Raw genomic sequence first — 23,320 nt, 5'->3', positions numbered from 1 at the left:
ATGTGTCAGGTTTTGTTCTGGGTGCTAAGAATACAGGGAGAATAAGACAGACACGGTTCTTTCATAGGAGTTCTAGTCAAAAAGGGGAGACAGGTCATAAACAGGTACTTATATAAATTTATTAATCAACGTATTCAACAAGTATTTATCGAACACCTACTTTGTGCCAAAAATGTTCTGAGTGCTGCGAATCAGCAAGGAACAAAGCAGGCAAATGTCCTTGACTTCGTGGAACTTATATTTGAATTGATTTAGATACTGATTCATTTCTAATTAGCATGAGTATCATGAAGGGAAAGTACAGGGGGCCTGACTCATCTAAAAGGTCAGAGATGACGTTCCCAAGGAAGTGACATCAAATAAAATTGGGTTTGGCTTTGCCCTCCCGGACTGAGAGAGCTCCCCTAGATGGCCGGAAATCCCCTAGGTGACTAAATTCTGGCAGGTGTTCCGTGTCGAGGTCTGTCTCACAGTTCCATCTGCTGTGGAGGTGCCTGGTGCGAGAGATGCCTCCCATCCCGGGCTGGCAGTGGAGAGGGATCTGGAACCAGATTTCAATTAGTCGCCACCATCCATTTGTGCGCCAGCACATTGTGTCTGGGAAGTCCTGATACAGAAAAAAGCAAGGCCATCCTTCCCTCATAGTGCTGACAGTAACTAATGGACCTTTCTTTTCCCAGATAGGAAACCTGGAGCTGAGAAGACAAATCCAGCAGGAGCCAGAGAGGCCTCTGCTTCGCTGGTCTGGAGAAAGCAACTGCTCGATTTCGGGTCTGCCCCTCAGACTGCAGAGCTCCGGGTCACCAGCCTAAACCGCTTAATGCACATCACGCCCCAGTCTACTTGGAAATGGCTGAAGGCACTTAAATGGAACATCCAACCTTTGTCCTCAGCCCCCAGACCACAGGTAAGTATTTAGGTCTGTGTAGTATCGATCATGCCTCCCACTAGCACCAGGAAAAACGTGAAGCAAGTCAGCTTTCCAGTGACAAGGAAGTCATTCTCCTAATCCGCTCTCACTGGACAATCAGGTTGACAAAAACCATTAAGTTTTCTGAGATTAGAAATTCACTGTCAGAGGGAGCCATGTATAGAGTTTTCCACTCCATTACACCCAGGACAATAACCAGAGGCCAAGTGACAGGAAAAGGCTGGGGTCTGTCTTTTTAAAGTTTCCTGTGTCCTTGGGTGGAGGGAAATAAATTAACAAGTGCCTCCCTTTTGTAGGACATGAGATATATATTATCTCATTAATCAATGCAACAGCCTAGGAGGTGAGTTCTGCTGATTGCATTTGTTAGGAGAATAAGCTGGGGCTCAGCAGGTTTGGGCCACTAGCTAAGATCACCCAGCTATTTAAATTGACATGGGGCTGCGAATCAGAATCACTGGGCTGGAGGGGTCCAGAGCTCATAACCTACTTTCTTCTAAGCAGAACCACTCTTTAGCCATCACAGCCCGGTTTCCTCTGAAAGATACCATGGCTCTGGGGGCACCTGGGGGGCTCAATCAGCTAAGCTTCCGACTCTTGATTCCACTCAGGTCATGATCTCAGGGTCCTGGGATGGAGCCCCGAATTGGGCTCCACGCTCAGCGCCGAGTCTGCTTCAGGATTCTCCCTCGCCGGCTCCCTCTGCCTGCCCCGCCCCCCGACTCACATGTGCTCTCTCTCTCTCTAAAATAAATACATAAAATCTTAAAAAAAATAAATAAGTTGCCATGTTCTGCAGCAACTGGAAGCAGGCTGGTGCTGTGGCGAGGACCACAGACTGTGGCAGATTCACATCCACGTGTCAGTTCTGCATCTCACTGTGTGACCTGGGAAAGTTCCTTCACCTCTCTGTCACCTTCTCCTCCATTCATGAGGAGATGATAATCTAAAAACACCTATCCCTTAAGGGCTCTGGGGATTAAATAAGTTCACACATGTAAAGTGTTTAGCACATTGCCTAAAACGGGCAGGTCCTGAAAGGAATCCATGAGGAATAGGAAGTGGCTGTTTCAGTTATGTTTTTCCTCTAAGTTTATGTAACCACATCACGGAAGGCTTGGGAAATAGAAGAAAAAAATCACCCATATTCATAACTACTATTATCATTATGGTATAGTCCTTCCAGTATTTTTCCAATGCATTTATTTTTTTTTTTCTCCACAGACAGGAGTGTTTTTCTTTGCAGTGTCCTGTTCTTTTTTGCTTAGCGTTATACTCAAATCATTTATTCCATTCACCGTCTTTATTTTGATAACTGTACAATAGTCCATCATACGGATGTGCCACAATTTAGTTCTTTGTTCCTCCACTGGCTGATATTTTTTTGTTGTTTTCAATTTCCCGCTATTTTAAATTATGCTGGCATGAACATTTCTGTGCACATAGTGTTTATACATACTTCTATCTGAACATTTACCACACTGGACATCAATGTTCTATTTATATGGCTGTCTTCCTGAAGAAGACTTGAAGCTTCTATCCTATTTTCCAGCTATAACAGCTATGGACCAAAAAAAAAAAAAAACAAAAAAAAAACACAACTCGAAGTTTCTGGAAGGTAAGAGTAGGTTTCCTCTTCATTGTACCTCCAACATGTAGTTCTGACACTGAGTCTGTTTGTTGACTCAAAAACTTTTCGCCTGTTTTGAATTTTGGTTTTGGATATTTCTTTAGGCTAGATTTCCAGAAATGTAATTAGTGAGTTAAAATATATGTCCTTTGGGGGGAGGTATTGGTAGTGAAAGGGTTCAATAATCAGAGTATTACCAAATTGCTTTCCAAAGAGGTTGTACTAATTGACCCTGCTACCAGTTGATGCCTTCTCACTGTCCATGAACTTCATGTTTTTTGTGAACAAATTAAGGGAAAAAAGAAAACTTCTAGAGATAAGAATATCTGAAACATTGTCAAAGAAGAGAAGAACAAGGTGGAAAGACTTGCTTTACCAGATTTTTAATACATATAAAGCCACAGTAATTAAGTATATGTGGTATTAGTACAAGGACAGACAGAGAGACCAGTGAAATAAAACCAAGAGCCCCTAAACTGACTCATATATACACATAAATATTTGCTCTATGACAAAAGTATCCTCACACAACAGTGGGGAAAGTGTCCTTGAATGAATGGTGTTAGGAATATTACATATACACGAAATGGAATTAGATCCTTACCCCACACTCTGCAGAAAAAGTCAATTCCAAGTAAACTAAAACCTAAATGTGAATAGTAAAATAATAAAACTTTGAAAAAATAAAGGACAATATCTTCATGATTTCAAGGTAGGGAAAGGTTTCTTAAACAACGTACAAAAATGTTTGATAAGTTTGACTACATTGAAATGAAAACTTCTATTCATTTAAAAACATAGTCATAAGATGAAAAGGCAAGCCCCAGAGTGAAAGAAGGTATTTGCAACACATATCAATGACAAAAGAATTGTATCCAGAATGTGTAGAGAAAAGGACAGGTAACCAAAAGGGACAAAAATTTGAACAGGCATTTCCTAGACCAGAAATCCAAATAGCCAATAAATACTTGAAAATACGCTTAACATTAATAATCAGGAAAATTCCAATTAAAACCACAATGGGATATCACTGCACAACCAACAGATGGGTTAAAATTTTAAGTCCGACAAAACAAAGTGTTGGTAAAAATGTGAAACAATATCCTCCACTGCTAATGGAACTGTAACACAACCATCCTAGAGAACTGGCGTTGTCCAGGAAAGGTGCTACAAGGACTTATTCTATAACACAGTAATGCCACTCAAAAGCATGCATTTTAGATCATGTATCAACACCATTTTTTTGTAAAAGACCAACAAGTAAAACAATCTCTGCCACATCCATTCAACTCTACCAAGCATTGAAGCAGCTACATATAGTACATAAAGAAATTGGCACGGCTTATGTGCCAATAAAACTTTATTTATGGACACTGAAATGAGAATTTCACGTGACTTTCATGGGTCATGAAATAGTATTCTTCTTTGAAATTTTTTCAACCATTTAAAAATGTCAACGCATTCTCAGCTCACGGACCATACAAAAGCAGGTGGTGGGCCAAGTTTGGTTCGTGGGCTATAGCTTGCCAACTCCAGCTCTCCAGTGCTCCTCAAGGCGCGGTGCAGGGATCAGCAGCCTCATTAACACCTAAAAATTTGTCAAAAATGAAAAATGCATGGGCACCACCCTAGACTTGCTGAATCCAAATCTTTAGGGAGGAGGACCAGGAATCTGCATTTTAACAAGCTCATGTTCACACATGCTGAAGTTTGAGAAAGCTGCGGAGACTCATACATGTGTGTGCAAGGATTTACACACAAGAATGTTCAGAGCAGCATTATCTATAGTAACCTCAACCTGAAAAGAACCCAGATGTCCAGGACTTTAAAATGTCCAAAAGCAGCAAAATAGATAAGTGGAATAATATTCAGGAATGAACATGGACAAACTAGAGTCTTGTGCAAGATGGATAAACACTAAAATGATAACATGGAAAATGGAAAAACAAATCCAGACACACAAGAATATGGACCCTATAATTCTGTACGACAAAATAAAGTTCAAAATCAGGCAAACTAAATTATACCATTTGGAGGTGAATCCCTAAATGACAAAACAGTCAAGTGAGGCAAGGAAGTTATACTCATTTAAGTCAGCATCATGATCTTTGGGGGGAAAGAAGGCAATGTGTTTAGGAACAGACACATGAGAGGCTTCTTGGGGGCTGACAATGTCCTATTTCTTGACCTGGGTGATTGCTGAGTATGCACTCACTTTATGATAATTTGTTAAAGTGTGCATTTATGTTTTGTGCACTTTTCTGTAGGTGTGATGCATTTCACGATAAAAAAAAATGAAAAAGGAAAGTAAGTGTCGGGAATGGTGACTTTCTGAGCTAGCCCTGTGTGTGGAACCTGCCAGATCCACTTCACACCTTGACTTCCCGCTTGGCCGATTCCCTGTAGCCCACCCAACTGCAAGTTGCAAATTTATAGGCCAACTGAGCCCAGATGGTTTCCTGTGATAGCTGCTAGGGGCATAATAATGAATACACGTCTCCCCACACGTTCCTGAATGCGTTTTGGCAGGATTTTTACTGCAGGCAGTAAAACCTTGTTACAAAGTCCCTCACTGTCTCAGGGGCTTGGCCATGTTGTGGTTGAGCCATATCGCCTCTTGTTACAGGCAGCCCGTCATCCTCGTCCCACATAGCATCCTTGAGAGCTGGCTTTCTCTCTGTTGTACTACGAGGCTGTTTGATTGATTGTTACTAATAATCATTGCATTTCAGAAACCCGGATTCCTGTCCTCACAGCTGGAACTTCCTCTATGCACTAATTGGAAAAACATCCTCCGGGAAATGGGGCAGCTTTATTGAGTCAATCTTTGGCGACGACTATGTCAACTGGCAAGATGAAGTTTATAGCACCGAAGTGAAGGTTCTGAAACCCTCCAGTGCACTGGTCCCAGGCCTCAATCCAAGAAGCCGCACTGACTTGAGCCGATCCCCCTATGGAAAACACTAAGGGTCGCATTAGGGAAGGGCTAGCTTGAGAGGCTGTGGGTCAATCCGTAAGTTCAAAAGCCATCCCAGGTAGTGGTCCCCCAATTTTCTTCCCTTTCTTAATTATGCAGCTAATATTCAGGGATACTGAATCTTGAAAGATCATATTATTATTAAAGATCACACATGGTAAGTCTAACGTGTATAATCAGGGATACTGAATATTAGCTGCATAATTAAAACTACATTTCCCAGATGCCCTTGCAATTAGATAAAGTCACATGAGGAAATTATGACTAATTAGAAAGCAAGCAGAAGGGGTATCTGGAATTTCCATGAAGGTTCCTTAAAAAAGGGTACGCGTCCTTCTTCTCCCTTCCTTTCCTTGCTTTTGGCTGGAATGGGGCTGGAGATTTAGCAGCCATTTTGAACAATGAGGTGACTTTGGAAATGGAGTCCATGCCAATGGATAGCAAAGCACTGTACCTTCCTGGACTCTTGCAAAATAGAAATTTTTAAATCTTGTGTAAGCCATCACTTTGGGAGATTTTCTGTCACTTATAGTTGAAACTAATCTTAACTGATATAACAGCATTTTTTTATAATGGTAAAGAAGTAGAAGCAACCTCAGTGGTACCTAAGAAGGAATTGGTGAAATTTGTTCACTCATTTGCTTATGCACTCATCACATTTAAAATGAGTGCCTACCACATATTTGGCTCTGTTCTAAGCATTGGGGATATAGTGGTAAAAAAAAAATATTGTCTCTGCCCTCAAGAACTTTGTTAGAAGAGAAAGCAAGAGGTATAAATAAATGGACAACTAAAACATAGTTTAATTAGTGGAACCATAGAGGCTGAGTAGTTTAAAAAATATTTTAATGAGATAAGGAAAATGTTCATGGCATATTGCTAAAAACAGTAGGTTATTAAAGATCATACACGGTAAGTCTAATGTGTAAAACAGCATATATATTTGCATAGAGAAAGAACAAAACTGATGTATAATTAGTCTGAACACTTTGAACAACATTTAGCAAGCAAAAAAGAAATAATGACTGAATTTATTTCAAGGTGGAGGGACTATTTTTTTCCTCTGTATTTTTATTTATATTTTTTTAAAGATTTATTTATTTGAGAGAGAGTGTGAGTGGAGGGACAGGAAGAGAGTCTCAAGCAGACTCCCTGCTGAGTGCAGAGCCTGATGTGGGGCTGGATCCCATGACCCTGAGGTTATGACCTGAGCCGAAATCAAGAGTCGGCCACTTAACTGACTGAGCCACCCAGGTGCCCCTTCCTCAGTATTTTTATATGCTTTCCAAATGTTACCCCCATAATATGTATTACTTTTGTAATAAGGAAAAAATATCAATGTGAGCAAACAATGTGCATTATGAAGTTCAGGATCAAGACGAAATGTGTAGGGTCATGATTTTAGTAAGATTGCAAACTAAGTTGTGCTAAACAGTCTTAAAAAGAAACTCAAGTCTGAGGTCTGAGGTTGGCCTCTCCCTAGGGGGAGGACACTAGAAGGGTCTGGTTCTCTGCCCCATGCCCTGTCTGGAGCATGCAAGGAAGTTTGCCCAGGGCTTTGTTCTACACTTTTAGTGGGGCAGGACCCACTGTAGCCAAGTTATTAAGCACGAGCCCTATCACTTCTCTTCCCATGACTCCTCTCTGCTGGGCCTCTTGCCCAACCATTAAAGCAGCTGTTGTTGTTTTGTAGAGGCTAATTAACTCCACACTGCATGAAGCCAGACGCTAATTGGCCCACTCACTTAATCAACTTTAATGTCTCTCTTCTGGTGGACCCGGCTGCTGCTTTTTGTTCCCCTGATCACCAACAAATGCAGATCCAGAGGAGTGGCAATAATGGCCTCCAGTGGGCACAAGCAACCTTAACCCTGTCCCCTCCCACAGGGCAGGGGCAGAGGATCACTCTGACCGTCAGTTAGCTCAGTGGACATACTCTTAAGTTCCTGATCACTAGAGCATCTTGGGACCTGAGCTTATTGCTTCTCTTCCAAACATTGCATGATGATATGAGTAATCAGATGGTTGGTTCCTCAAGGAATTGACCTCGTCTCTGTCTGTTGCTGACACATATTTAAGGCTCTAAAACCTAACTAACTCACACAATTATTGCAACTACATTTTCCTCAGTGTCTTTTGTGTTGCAGATGCCGTGGCAAGTCCTTTCCAATGCAACGTGAATACAACATGGCTCAGGGTAAGTAAGCAGGACATAACCAAATGAAGAAGAAACTTCACTCATCTCCATTTGTCAGATGAAGAAACCGAGGCAATAATAATATTTACAAATGTGATTGCAATGAACGTGTATGTCATTTCAATCACAGCCCTGAAAGATTAGGACCAAGAATTATTATAATCCTCATTTTGGGAAGAACTAGAAACTTCCAGAAAGAAAAGTGACTTTCCTAATGTCATGAAGTATGATAGACAAAATAATCCCCCCCCACCTGCTAAGATATTTATATCCTAATTCCCAGAACCTGTGAATATGTTTACTGACAGGGCAAAATGACTTTGCTGATGAATTAAGTTAAGATACAGAGATGAGGAAGTTATTCTGGATTATTTAGTTGGACCTAATATAATCAAAAGTTTCTTATAAGAGGGAGACAGGAGGCTAAGAATCAGAGAAAGATGTGAGAATCGCAGAGGTCAGATAGAAGATGCTACATGGCTGACTTTGAAGACAGAGGAAGGGGCCATAAGCCAAGGATTGCAAGCAGCATCCAGAAGCTGGAAAAGGGAAGAAAATAGATTCTCCCCTGAAGCCTTCAGAAGCAATATGGCCTTGCCAACACTTTGACTGTAGACGTCTGACCCCTAGAGCTGTCAGAGAATATATTCATGGTGTTTTAGGTCACTAAGTCTGTGGTAATTTGTTACAGCAGAAATATGAAACCAATACGGATTTTGTTACAGCAGCAATAAGAAACAAGTACACACTATAAGTAGAAGAATTAAAGGGCTTGAATGTAGGCATCATGACGTGAAATCCCTTTCTGAGTGAGTTGACAAGATTCCCCTCTACCTGATCATTATGTGGTGATTTTGAACGCTAGCCTCCCTTAAGATGAGGACAAACTGCATGTGGGTCTGTGGGCCTGGCCTCTTCCCCTTTCCTAGTCCATTCCACCCTTCTTTTCCTTCCTCAAGCATCTGAAACCCAGCTGCACAATATACCTCATCTGGGGGAAGCCAGGGTTCTGTCTCTATCTGCGGATCAGCTGTGCCCAGGGCAGAATGCATCACAGAGCTTATGGGGGTCTGGTGTTCAGGACCCCGCAGAGCAGCATGGTTAGGCCCTGACCTTTGAATTCTACCTACGCCCCTTACTTTCAGTGTGCCTTCCTGTCATCTGCCACTAACAGGGTTGTGGGGAGGATGAAATGACACAACCCACATGTCATGCTTCGCACAATATCCAGCAATGATAAATACTCAACAGATGTTGGCAGTAATAACACAAATACAAACTGAGCTCCTGGCTGGCAGACCCCTGAGGCCCACTCCTAGAGCAGCAGTTCTCGGACCGTGGCATGCATCAGATTCACCTGGAAGGGACGGGAGCCCACTTCCAGCGTTTCTGATTCAGTAGGTCTAGGTGGGACCCAAGAATCTGCATGGCTAACACATTTCCAGGCAAATGGGGATGTTGCGTGCCAGGGAACATACTTTGAGAACCACCAATGTAAAACATAGAGGCAAGAGTTGTGCTTTCTATATTATTTTCCCCCAGTCCCCAGCACAATGCCTGGTATATAACAGGCATGCAACAAATATCTGTGGAATGAATACATTTTTTCCACTGTCTTCCTGAGGCTTTAAATGTCCAGGAGGCTGCCCTTCTCCATAAAAGAATTCCATTCTCTATCTTTTTTATCACCATCATATTTACTACAACTTGGTGCTGACAATCTCCTCTTCATAGACTCCCTGTTTTCCCCTTGAATACCCTCCATTTCCCCAGCGAGTGTCTCTCCCCTGGATCTCAACCTTTTCCATTAACTCCATGCACTGCACAGCCTGTTCCAGGACATCAAACTTTAATTTAAACAGAAAATAATCAATAAGCTTAGCAAATTGCCCATGGCAACCTCTGCTGAGTGAATCAAAGGGTTTTATAGGTAATTTAAAGGGTGTCCTCTCTCATCCCTCAAGGTAAAGCTTAGCACATTGACAAGAGTTCTTTTCCACTCTGGCCCAGGATGCTCTGGAATAAAATGGAAGAGAAAGAACTTAGGGTTGGGGTTGGGAATGGTTGGGCCAGGAAGGAATGGTCTATCATTTAGGATTAAAAGCTTCTAAGAAAAAAAGTACTGACCTCTGATAATGAACCCAATGTGAGAAAGGGTTTTGTTGTTGTTGTTGTTGTTGTTGTTATAGGCAACAGAAACAGACTGTGGATAACTTCAGGAAATAAAAGTACTGTCAGGCTAGGAGGTATAATTGACAAAAAAGGCTAAATCTCTGGGTCTTAGAAATAATAGAAACTGGAGTTTGCTCTTTTGAAGGTGTTGTTTGGGGATGTGCCTGTATTTTGATCCAGGATTCATATTCTGAGAGAGCAGCTGAGTAGCCTGACTGGGTCACGTGGCCCTCCCTTGGCCTGAGGGGGGATGAGACACCGTGATGGAAAGGAAGTGGAGAGGAGAGCTAGTTCTCCAAAGGAATGCCAAGGTAGAGAATCTAAAGAAGGGAACTGGGAAAGCTGGGCTGGCAAAAACATGTTTCCACTATAGAACTTGGTGGAAACACTATAGATCTTTGTGGTTTTGACTGATCTTTTTCTCCAAACAAGAGTGGCCAGTCTAGCCATGTTTATGAGATTCTGGGGCCTGTGCAGGACTTTGAAGGGCCATCAAGTGCATGGCCTGGTTATCTACCCAAACCAGAGAGCTGTCTATCATTTTCTGAGAGTCTCCCCAGACTCCTCTGAGAAGATTGTCCAACTTTTAAACCCTTCCAGACAGCTCTCTCTTCGAGGGTGATAGAAATATTTGACAACCAGCACAACATGGGAATGGGCTAACCAAAACTGTCACAGCAGGAAGTAACCCAGAAGACCAAACTGATCCATGCCAAGTGACCATCAGTCCAGCGTCTCCTTAACCTAAGTGGGACATTGAAAGCCTGTTCTGATCTCCACAATGGATGCCCAGAACAGCTCCTCATTCCTTAGGAGAAGTACTGGGGTCTTCTTTCCTGAGTTTCACAGACCCATGGCTTTGTCAGGGACTCCAGAATTTAAAGTGGCAACTGTAGGATGGATGCTGCCTTCTTAACAGAGATTGTGACGCAGGCTGCTCCTTTCTCCTGTTTATTAAACTCTGGGGCCATTCTGCCTGAGTTCAAAACCCAGCTCTGCTACCTACCATCTCGGTGACCTCCAGCAAGTGATTTACCCTCTTGGAGCCTACCTTTTCATTTGTAACAACAAGATAATAATAGACCCTGCCTTATAAAGGTTGAAGAATTACATGAATTAAAGCTTATAAGGTGCTTAGCATTGTACCTTGTTCATAGATGGTACCCAACATGTGTTGGCTGTTGTTGTTATTACATTATTAACATTTATCTTCTGAAAACATCAAGGGCACAGTATCCTTAGAAACCATGTGTTCAATCTCTTCCTTGGACAGAGGAACAGTGAGGTCCTGGGAGATTGTCATTTACACAAGGCCATACAGTCAGTTGGAGCCTGTGACTATGACCCAGCCTGTGGCAGCTGAATGGGTAACATCCGTGCAGAGTTGTCTATGGACCCCATGCACAGACCAAGAAGGCAGGGACTTCTAGGGGAGGCATTGGAGGCCTGGGAGATCCGAGCATGGAACCTGCCTCGCCATTGGCTGTGAATTGCACCTAGCTGTCCCAGAACCTCCTTGCCACCCCTGCTGAGGGTGGGGGTGGGGGTTAGCAGGGAAGGCAAAGTAGGGAGTGAAAGACTCCAGGGGAGCTGAGTCAGAGAGTCTGGCTTTTGTCTCTGACTTGGCTTTATGCTAGCTCCATCCTGCTGGGAGTAACTGGCACTTCTGACTGCCTTTATTCATCTCAAAGTATTTTTACATATCCTATCATTTCATTTAATCTCTGCTCCACCCTGTGAACTAATTATTATTATTAGTCCATTTGAGAAATGAGACAGAGGTTAAATGACTTGTACTTCATCCTTTTAAAAAAAAATTTATTATGGAAAGTTTCAAACATGCATAAAAGAAAACGAAAATAGGATCACAAACCTCCATTTTCTATTCACAGCTCCAACAATTATCCACATATGGCCATTCTTGTTTAATCTATGTACCCCCACCCCAACATTGTTTCTCCTTCACTGTAAAGCAAATTCTAGACATCATAACATTTCATCCATAAATACATCACCAAACGATAAGGACTCTTTTTAAAAGATAACCAGAGTACCATAATTCTTTTATAATATCAAGTAGCTGATCCTCTTTTATGGTTTTTTTTTTTTTTAAGAAAGAGAGGGAGAGAGCGGTGTGGGGAGAGGGAGAGAGAGAATCTTAAGCAGGCTCCATACCCAAAGCGGAGCCCAAAGCAGGGCTCGAACTCACGACTCCGAGATCATGACCTGAGCCAAAATCAAGAGTCGGACACTTAAATGACTGAGCCACCCAGGCGCCCCCCCTTGTATGATTTTTGTAGAAAATCTTAATTGTTTTCTTAGAAAAGCAGTCATTTCTTTTTCACTCAACTTAGTATCATAAACATTTTACCATGTCATTAAATATTCTTCTAAAATATAATATTTAAGCATGCGTGGTATTGATGAATCAGTTAATTTGTTGAGTCAATCATGTTTTCAGATTTATATTATTTCCAAATTTTCACCATTAAAAAGTATTTCCAATGAACATCTGTGATAGACCCTATGTGTCTCCAAATATCCCTACTCCCCTCATTCTTTAGGATAGAACCCCAATTTTATTTGGTGTGACAAAAGATAAGCTAAAAAATTTTTCATTTCCCAGCTTCTCTTGCAATTAACTGAGGCCAAGTGAGATCTAAGTAGGCATTTTGTGGGGTCTCTGGGAAGGCTGCTGGGAGGAAATTGACTCGGCTGGGAGGTGCTCCATTTTTGCCCTCCTCCCCTTCCTCCTTCCTACTGCCTGGAACACAGGTAGAGTTGCTAGTGGTCCAACACCATCTTGAACCATTAAAATGGAAGATACACTCTAAGGTGATAGAGCAGGAAAAAAGCAGCCTGGATCTCTGATGACCCCCACATCAGAGGTCTGCTTACTTCCAGACCTCCCGTGGGTGACAAAGTAATAACTCTTTTATTTAAGCTGCTGTAAGAGTTTATCATTTAGTGGGACAGGAGAGCAGAGTGAAGAGAAGCCTTCAGGCTGGCACATGGTGGGCTTCACACAGAACAGCAAGAACATGGTGTGCCTAGAGCAGAGTTCTAGAGTGGAAAGGGGTAGGCATGATGTTGGAGACCATGGTGAAGATATCCATTCTAAGTGTCCTGTGTGCCTCACAATGGAATGAAGCTTTTCAAGTTATTCTGAGAGGGTTACTCAACAGTGTCACCACAGTGCCTGCCACATGGTAAGCATTTACTATGTGGTAGTTACCGTTGTTGTGGTTATTAATAACAAGGTGAGAGCGTTGAAAGAAAATGGGACCAGGACTCAGGAAAGTAGGGCTCCACTACTGGTTTTAGAAGTTACCAATCTCAAGACACTAGCCAAGTATCTGCTTCTTGTGATGTCAGTTTTGTCATATGTAAAATGGAGATGCAAAAATGTAAGACCAGGTAAATGACTGCCAAATTTACGGGAACCTCAAAACCCCTGCTCAAATGGAATATTGAATAAGTCAAACATGCCCAGTAGACATGAGTGGAGTGATTGTGGTGGAGGGGGGTGGGGGGGCCCTGAATACTGTTGCTCCCTGTTGGGTCTCCTCTTCCTTACCATGGCAATCCCTCAGGGGGCTTCTCAAGGTGCTGCAGAAAAACCACTAGACTGAGGCTGAACATCATGAGTCACTAGGGAAACACAAATCAAAACCTCAATGAGACAGAGCACAGAGGATTTTTAGGACAGTGAAACTACTCTGTATGATACTACAATGGTGGTATGTGTGTCATTGTACATTCATCAAAACCCAGAGGATAGGGCACCTGGGTGGCTCAGTTGGTTGGGCGACTGCCTTCGGCTGAGGTCATGGTCCCGGAGTCCTGGGATCGAGTTCCATATTGGGCTCCCCTTTCTCTGTGGGGAGCCTGCTTCTCCCTCTGCCTCTGCCTGCCACTCCCCCTGCTTGTGCTCACTCTGTCTCTCTCTCTCTCTCTATGTCAAATAAATAAATAAAATCTTAAAAAAAAAAAAACCCAGAGGATATACAACATGAAGAGTGAGAGCTAATGGAAACTACGGACTGTGAGTGATAATGGTGCGTCTGTGTAGTGTCATCAATTGTTAGAATGTACCAGCGTGTTGGAGGACGTCATAGCGGGGAAGGTTGTATATGTGTGGGGGTAAGAGGTAGACAGCAACACTCTGGACCTTCCGCTCAATTTTGCTGTGAACCTGAAACGGCTTTAAAAAATTAAAAATTAAATTAAAACATTTAAGTTTATTAATTTAAAAACCTTTTTAAAAAAGCACAATGAGAGGGCACCTGGGTGGCTCAGTCGTTAAGCATCTGCCTTTGGCTCAGGTCATGATCCCAGGGTCCTGGGATCGAGGGTCCTGGGATCAAGCCCTGCCTCGGGCTCCCTGCTCAGCAGGAGGCCTGCTTCTCCCTCTCCCACTCCCCCTGCTTGTGTTCCCTCTCTCGCTGTGTCTCTCTCTGTCTGTCAAATAAATAAGTAAAATCTTAAAAAAAATTTTTTTTAAATAAAAAGCACAATGAGATACCACTTCATACCCACTAGGTGGCTGTAATTTAAAAAAAAAAAAAAAAGACAAAACAAATGTTGGAAAATAACAAGGGTTAGCAAGGATGTGCTAAGTATGGTGTATACGTGCAGTGGAATATTATTCGTCAATAAAAAGAAATGAAGTCATGACACATGCAACAGCATGAATGAACCTCAAAAGCATGACGCTAAGCGAAAGAAGCCTGTTGCAAAAGGTTACATCTTGCACGATCCATTTATGAGGAATATCCAGAACAGGCAAATCCATAAAACAGAAAGCAGAAAGCAGTGGTTGCCAGCAGCTAGAGGAAGGGGGTGGGGGGTTGCTCTGGGGAGTGACTGCTTAATGGGATTAGAATTTCCTCTGGAGTGATGAAAATGACTTAGTACTAGGTGGAGGTGATGGTTATATAACGTTGCGAATGTACTAAATGTCTCTGAATTGTACACTGAAAATGGTTAATTTTATGTTTTGCAAATTGTACCTCAGTTTTAAAAACACCAGACTAGGAGCTCTCTAAATACCTTCCAGTTCCAATGCTCTTGCTGTCCTGCCCCATGGCCACGTGTTATCTGTAATTTTGAAGTGGGTTGGTGCATGCTAGGACCCAAGAAGAGTACCAATAGTCCTTACCACCATTATTCCCTGAGCCCTGAGGAGGGCTCTGAGGGAAAAAAGCACCCAGGAAAGGTAAGTTTTAGAAGGATAAAGTACAGAAAGCGCCAGAGCATGAAACACAAACAGAGTATGAATATAACATAAACAGGGGTGGGGGGTGATAGGTACCATAATGGAAGGTCCCTGAATTTGCCAGACTATTTCTGGGAGTGATGGAGATAATTATGCAGTTGGAGGATTAAGTAGGGAGCTATTCCTACTCAAAGCCAAACAGTTGGGCTCTTCATTGCTTATAAAAGTTGAAAGAAAAGACCCCCCCCCCAGGGCTTCAAGGGGTCTGCAGAAGGATGGGAAGAGAATTCTAGACCTATGCTGTCCAAAATGGTAGTCACTAGCTACATATAGCTCTTGAACACTTGAAATGTGGGTAGTCTGACATGAGACGTGCCATAGTATAAAATACATACCAGACTTGGAAGACTTTGTTTAAAAAAAAATTTTTTTTTTAGATTTTATTTATTTATTTGAGAGAGAGAGACAGAGATAGTGAGAGAGAGCACAAGTGGGGAGGAGAGGGAGAAGCAGGCTCCCCGCAGAGCAAGTAGCCTGATGCGGGACTCGATCCCAGGACCCCGGGATCATGACCTGAGCCGAAGGCAGACGCTTAACTGACTGAGCCACCCAGGCACTCAGAAGACTTTGTTTTAAAAGAAAAGAATGTAAATATCTCATTAATCATTTTCATATTAAGTCTATGACAAAATGATCATATTTTAGATATATTGGATAAAATAAATATATTATTAAAATTAATCTCACTTTTTTTTTTTACTTTTTTATGTGGCTACTAGAAATTTTAAAATTATGTATATGGCATTATATTTTGCTTGGACAGCACTCACATTATATTTTGCTTGGACAGCACTGCTCAGTGGACCATTGTATTACTCCTCCAGGGCAGAAGCGGCGCTGTCCAGAGTCTCTTGGCAGAGACCACCCAGCCTAAAGCACCATCTGGGCATTCAAGCTTCCCAAATAACTGCTGGGGAAATGTGGGCACGTCTTATCCCAACACAGCACAACAAACAGAACCCATTAAGCAAAGCAAATTTTGCTTGTGGCCTGGATAAAGACACAGGTGCAGCGAAAGCTTCAAGTCTTTTAAGCAATTCCATTTTCTCAAAAGTTGGTATGGCCATAAGCATAGTGTCGAGGCAGGAGGGAGGTCCTGGCATGCCCTTCCCCAGCATCTCAATATGTCTCTCAGAGTCCCAGAGGGTAGCTAGAATAGCATTTTTTAAATCGGCCAGGAACATTGTGAAATGTTTATTTGATGGCAGAGTAAAAATTGTACATTTTCTTTTTTTTTTTTAAGATTTTATTTATTTGACACAGAGAGAGAGTACAGACAGGGGAAGCAGCAGAGGGAGAGGGAGAAGCAGGCTTCCCAGTGAGCAGGGAGCCCAACTCGGGGCTTGATCCTGAGACTCCAGGATCATGACCTGAGCTGAAGGCAGATGCTTAACCAACTGAGCCACCCAGGTGCCCCCAAAATTGTACATTTTCTATCAAGATGGAAAATAAGAACAAAGATCCAAATAGCCAGTCCCTCACACCGCCATTTTAGTCACAGTCTGCCTGTGCTTTTGGCCATGTTACAAAATGAAATAAATCCCTTTATAATCCCTCACACTGGCTCCAAAAAAAGTATTTTCACAAGCACCAGAGCAGACCCTTTGGGCATTTCTTCCCACAAATGCTCATCTCTGCTCAAACCTCTTCCCCACCCGACCCCCCAACCCCTGATCACATCTTTTTCCAATATGGTGAACTGAAATGATTCTCGTGATGGTTATGTGTCAAATGGGGATGGGAGGGGGGTAATATAGGGAGTGGTCCAAACAGGAATCCCTCTCACAAGCTCAATATCCTCCCCAGACTCTCCAGGATCCTTCCCAGGTCACTCACCTTTGTTGGTTTCTTCTTCCAACCAACACATCGAATTTCCTGTTTTCTGCCTGGCAACATCCCCCCACACTGAGGTTACCTAACACTTCACGTAGTTCTTAGGGCCTTTGAGCAGCATGACCCTCCCCCTTAACCCTCACCCCCATACCTAGGTCAGTATAACTTCATGTAACACTCAATAAATATTTGTTGAATGACTGAATGAAGTTGAATCTGGTATTTGCCAACTCCGATAAAATAGAGGAAATCAATGTTAGCTTTTCTAGCTAGCTAGAGAAACAGGACAGCTATATAAAATGATCTGAAGGAAAAATTGCATCCAACATTTTACTTCCAGGTCTCTGAAGGAGGCTGTTATAACAATGGACAATAAATACAGGGTGAATGCTATATCTGTAAAGAAGCAATTCTAACAGTGGTCTGGAAGAGCCAAGAAAATCCAGCTTCTTCTCCCCGAGTATATACACAGGTGCTCTGTGTGGAATGAAATCCACTTAACTTGATTTTATGGACAGTGATTCATGCAAACTCAGTTCCAAACTGCTCAGCATGGCTCAGTTAAATAAATTACAGCAGGAGTAAGCCAGCCAGCAGTAAAGGCAAAAGACAGAAAATAAACTTGAGGTTGAGGACTGAAATTTTAGGAGTGCCTGTTGTGCCAGAATCATCCTTTCTTCTGGGGTTCTGAAGGGACCTCAGTGGTCTTCAAGGTCAAGGCCCTGATTTGACTGATAGGGAAACTGAGGCCCACAGAAGACGGAGTACGTGTCCAAAGTTACATAAAGAGTGACTGGCAGTTTCATCAGGCTCCTGAATGTCTTGTTCACTGTCCTAGTGCCAGGCACATCGAAGAGACTTGATAAACATTTGTTGAATTAATGAATGACTGAATCTGCTAGGCTGGGAATAGCGAGTCAGCCTAAGCGTTAGAGATAGGAAGAAAGATCGAAGATGACCTTCTAGAATAAATACCCATGTGTTTAGATGCTCAGTGTTCCAACTCCCACCTGGGGAGACACAACCAGCCCCCTACTTTGGCCTCCTCTCTGTTGTGTGAGAGGCCTGCCACAGTGCTCCATCCCTCCCATTAGTGACACTCCCCGAGGACTCCAGGTCCTTCCTTCAGGACTAGGGCATCACTGCCCAGGAATGGAGATACATCAACGGGGATGAGTTTACCTCATTAACGCCTTAGCACCTACTGGCCCTGAGCACACAATAGTACTATAGTGACATCCTTGGGGTGTTCTGTGAGATACCATCGCATCCTTATAATAAATTACTCATATCTTTTTTTTTTTCCTAAGCTAGCTTGAATTATTTTTCTTCCTTGTAACCAGAAGATTCTTACACAAAATAAAGGCTCTTAGTAACTGACACAGTGGATAGATCAATTTAAGGTATGGCAGTTTTCCAACATGGCTGCAAATTCTTTGACAATTGTTCCATCAAGAAATGAAGCCTACCTACCCTCCCCTTGAAACTGGGCAGTCTTGCGACTGTCTCAACCAATAGAGTATGAGAGATGTGAAGGTATAGATGAGTCCTGAGGCTAGGCCATGAAACGCCATGCAGCTTTCACCTCATTCTTGGAACACTGAGCTACCACATGAAGCCATCATACTGTGGACAGGCTACAGATTGGGGTCAATAGTCCCCAGCCCAGGCACCAGGCATGTGTGAAGGAAGAAGCTTCCAGATGGCTCCAGCCCTTGCCATTCAAGTCTTCCTAATTGAAGGCCCAGATATCCAGGAGCCACCCCACAATACCGTCTCTAAATTCCTGACCTGGGGGACATATGAACAGAAGAAAAAAATGGTGATTGTTTTATGTCATTTAGTTTGGGATAATTTGGTACACAATAATGTGTAACTGAAACAGAAGTGTATAAAGGAATAAGAAGGCCAACAGTATGGAACATTGTTCAGCTGGTATGCACAGAGGCAGCACCATGGAATTCCAGTGATCAGTCTGAAGAGACAGGAGGCTGGTAGCCTTGGGGCCGGGATGGGTGTTGGCAAGGGTGGTTTGTTACAGAGAAACATTGTCTTCTTTGGTCTACACCTGGGCCAGCTCCAGGAGGAGGCCCTTTTGGTAAGATGAGGAAGCTGACACAGGGAACAACCAGCCTGCTCTTTGGATGTGCTTTAGAGGTTCCAGCTTGCTTTCTCAACCACACTCCTCAGGACCATGAGCACCAGATGGGAGGGGGGGAATTGTAGTTCTTCAAATGCTCCCATCCCTGAAACCTGAACTCTTTTGGTTGCAAGGAACAGAAATCCAACTCAAGTAGTGCAACCAATATATGAACAATATGACATGTAGCTTGTGATCAAATGCAACATTAAATTGTACTCAGTAGAGGGTGATGGCATCACACTATCCCTGAGCGGTCCAGCAGTGCAAGGAGGCTGTTGGAATGAAGCTGGGGACTGCCTTGACCATCTTCTTATATATACTCCTGGAACATAGTTCTCACATGCTTCAGTGAATAGTTACCTTTCTTAGGTGATAGCTTGACATTTTGCTGTGCTGAGGCCAAGCACAGTCTCTCCACCATCATGACCTACTAGCTAATATTCTGTCCATTAGTACAGCTACCATAGTAAGGATTACCTATTATCACAATCATGTTATACAACAAATAACCACAGAACTTCAGTGACATATAGCAATTAACATTGTGCTCACGAGCCTCTGGGTCAGCTGGGTGGTTTCATCAGGCTTGGAGGGATCATTCACACATCTACACTCAACAGTGGGTTGGCTTAGGAGGCTTGGCTGATCTTGGCTGGGCTGGGCTCTCTCACATATCTGGAGCGTTGCCCTGGCTTTGCTTCCCATGTCTCATTCCCCATCAAGCTGGCGCAGGCTTGTTCCCCTGGTGACAAAGGAGCAAGAGGTAGAGCAAAAGTAAGCAATGTCTCTTGAGGCTTAGGCTTGAGACAAGCACACCATCACTTCTACCACATTCTATGGGCCAAGGCAAGTCACAAGATCAGCTCATGCCCAAGGGGTGGAGAAATGGCTTCACTTCGTAGCAGGGGGAGCTGCAAAGGCAAACTGCAAAAGGCATGTATTAGGAAGAATTACAGCCATCTCTGAAATCAATTTACTGTGCAACATTTTATATGTAAAATTTAGCAACATGCCTAGGACAGGTTTGCACCCTGGAATGCCAAAGTACACAGGTTGAGAATTAGTGGTATAATGGTTGAGAACTGGGAGTATAGGGTCGGACAGCTGGATTCCAATTCCTACTTCACCACTTACTAAATGAGCTTGGGCAATGTTCTCAACCTTTCTAAGCCTCAGAATCCCCTCCTAAAAAATGGGTACAATAGTAGCCATCCAGATCATAAGGTTACAAAAATTAAGTGGGAACATCTACTATGAAATGCTTAATACAGTGTTTGCTATAAAATATGTGTTTGGTAAATAATAAATAATAATTATTAATTTCATCATAAGGAGCCAAAGTGGGAGGTAGACTATTTAGATCCACCCTGACCCCATTGCCACTATCACTCCATTCAGCTCACCCTTAGGAAAGCCACTGAGTTCTGTTCAAGGTGGTGGGCAGATTCACGGAAGGGAAAAAAAAATATGAAGGATCAGTGCACATACTCATTCATTCATTTATTCATTATATGTCCCTATGTGCTCTCCAATTTGCCATCAAAATACTGTAGTTTTAAAGTGTGCTGGTGTTAGCAAATAATTAAAGATGTGCCCAGAGATTTAGTCCCAAGTATTTTTAGTGCCTTATTGCTGATAACAGTGAAAACCAGAAATCACAGGAGACTGACCAAATGAATTATACCTTTATATAGCGAACTACAATGCAGCCATTTAAACGTACTGTGTAAGGTATCTACCAACATAGGCAGATGAGGAGGAGATGCTTAGAGAGGCACTAACAGTGTGTAGGGGGATCAACTGCTTCTGGTTTCCCCACATCACCTAGCACAATTGTAGGTCTACCGTGGGGATTCGATCATTCCTTTTTGATCCTCGCTGATTCAGGAGGCGAAAATTTGGACAGCCTCCCCTCCCCGCTGAAAATATTGTTTTCCAGATTTCGATCTTTTAGTGCTTCCATCACCATCTTATTCTAATTCTCATCGTGAATAAACATATGACAAAGTGCTCAACTTCACTGATAGTCAAGAACAAGCAAATCAAAACTATCCTGAGACACCACTACACATTCAGCCACAGCTAAAATAAAAAATACTCACACTTCCAAGTGGTGCTGAGGAAGGGGTGTGGTGGCAGCTTACATGAACCACTCTGAAATCGGTTTGGCTGGCGCCATAAAAATCAAATATGCACACCAGCTATGTGCACGATCCGGCTGTTACTCCTAGCTGACACTCAACAGAAATGTATGGGCATATACACTGAAAGATGCACTCGGGAATGTTCATGGCAGCATTTCTCATCATAGCACGACTGGAAACAACCCAAATGTCCGTTTATGGTAAAACTAACCATTTGTGATATAGTAGTTGCTATAGAGTAATGAAAATGAATAAGGTACAAGCCACAAAGCGAAGTAGAACAAAAGAAGCCAGGTATAAAAATATACCCCCAATATACTACTCCAAACTAGTTTATGGTAAAACTAACCATTTGTGATATAGTCGTTGCTATAGAGTAATGAAAATGAATAAGGTACAAGCCACAAAGCGAAGTAGAACAAAAGAAGCCAGGTATAAAAATGTACGCATGTATAAATAGTTCCATTTATGTAAAGTGTCAACACCTAAAACTGTGATCTTAGAAGTCAGGGTAGTGGTTAATTTTGGGAAAGATGGAGGGAACTGTGGTTGGGGAAGAACATGAGAGGGGTGTCTGCAGTGCTGGTAATAATCTATTCTTGATCTGGATGCTAGTCACATGCTATGTACTTGATGATAACTCATTGAGCAGTATACAATAATCTGTGTACTTTCTACACATGTGATATACTTTTGCAATGGACATTTTTAAATAAAATAATTTTAGGGGCCCTGGGAGGCTCAGTTGGTTGAGTGGCTGACTCTTGGTTTCGGCTCTGGTCATGATCTCAGGGTCCTGGGATCGAGCCCCATGTCAGGCTCCCTGCTCAGCAGGGAGTCTACTTGTGGATTCTCTCTCTCCCTCTGCCTCTCGTCGAGCTTGCTCTCGCTCTCTCTCTATCTCTTTCTATAATAAATAAATAAATAAATCTTTTTATTTAAAAAAAATCAAAATCAATTTAACATGGGTCATACAATAAGACATGCACTTCCTAGGAGTTATTGTCTAACGAACTGAGATTGGCTGTCTTTGGGATTCCCCAGGGGACAAGAGAGCATCCCTCCGAGAGTGGCCCGAATCTCCAGGAGACTTGGAGTGATGCATAAACAAGGGGCACAGTCTGGCTCCTGATGAGAGAGCCCAATCTGGCAGCAAACTCAGCCTAACAGAAAGCCCGGTCAGGGAATTTGTTTGAGGAGCACAAACAAGGTGGGAGACCCACCCCACGGGTGCGGGAGTGGGGTGGCTCACGGGAGCCCCTCCCTCTGCCTGCGTTGGAGATAGGCAAGCATTTAGCCTGAACAAAGCCCTTCCCAACCCCACTGAAGGAGCTGTTTGTTTCCAAAGGCCTGGTAGAACAACTAACTGTAAGCTAGGGAGAGGAAGTTACACAATGGATGTTGAAATGTAGCCTTGTTGAAAAGTTGTCACTCGAGTAATGAATGCCCTATTTCCTGTTTTTTTGCCGAAAGTTAAACGCTGGGCATAATTAGCTAGTAAAAAAGTAAACTTGGCAGCAGAACAAAAATAGCACATTTTGGGAGCCCAGGCCAATTAAAATTGTTTATGCAGCCATTTAGCAATATTTTTCTGCAAACTATTATGACCGGGGAAATATGCAGCATGAGACTGTAAGGCAAGCTCCTCAGAAGAAAAATGGGCCACACACTGATCCTTTAAACAGCCTGCTGTTCTCGGAGGATTTTATAATAAGAATGAGCACTTCCATCCTCCTGAATTCCTTGGGCCTCCTCAGGATCTTGAGAACAGCATCACTCACCCTCTGTAGTAGGCAGCTATTGATGAGGTTCTGCAACCTGCTAATGTTAAGATTAGCCAAGCTCCCCTACGTGTTAGAGAGGCCAGTGACTACAGACTTAGCTGCCTGGTGCAGTCATTTAAATCATCTGGCTGATGCCGTAATCAGACTGAGCGGACAAAACATTTTTGTTAATAACTGGACAGTCTGGCTAGTGTCAGGATGAGTTGCCTGAACTCAGCGAAATTGCCCTGG

Source organism: Callorhinus ursinus, unplaced genomic scaffold, assembly GCF_003265705.2.
Source record: "Callorhinus ursinus isolate GAN/ISIS: 27379988/994484 unplaced genomic scaffold, GSC_fseal_2.0 scaffold21, whole genome shotgun sequence".
Lineage (NCBI taxonomy): Eukaryota > Metazoa > Chordata > Mammalia > Carnivora > Otariidae > Callorhinus > Callorhinus ursinus.
This window is presented reverse-complemented; position numbering follows the sequence as displayed.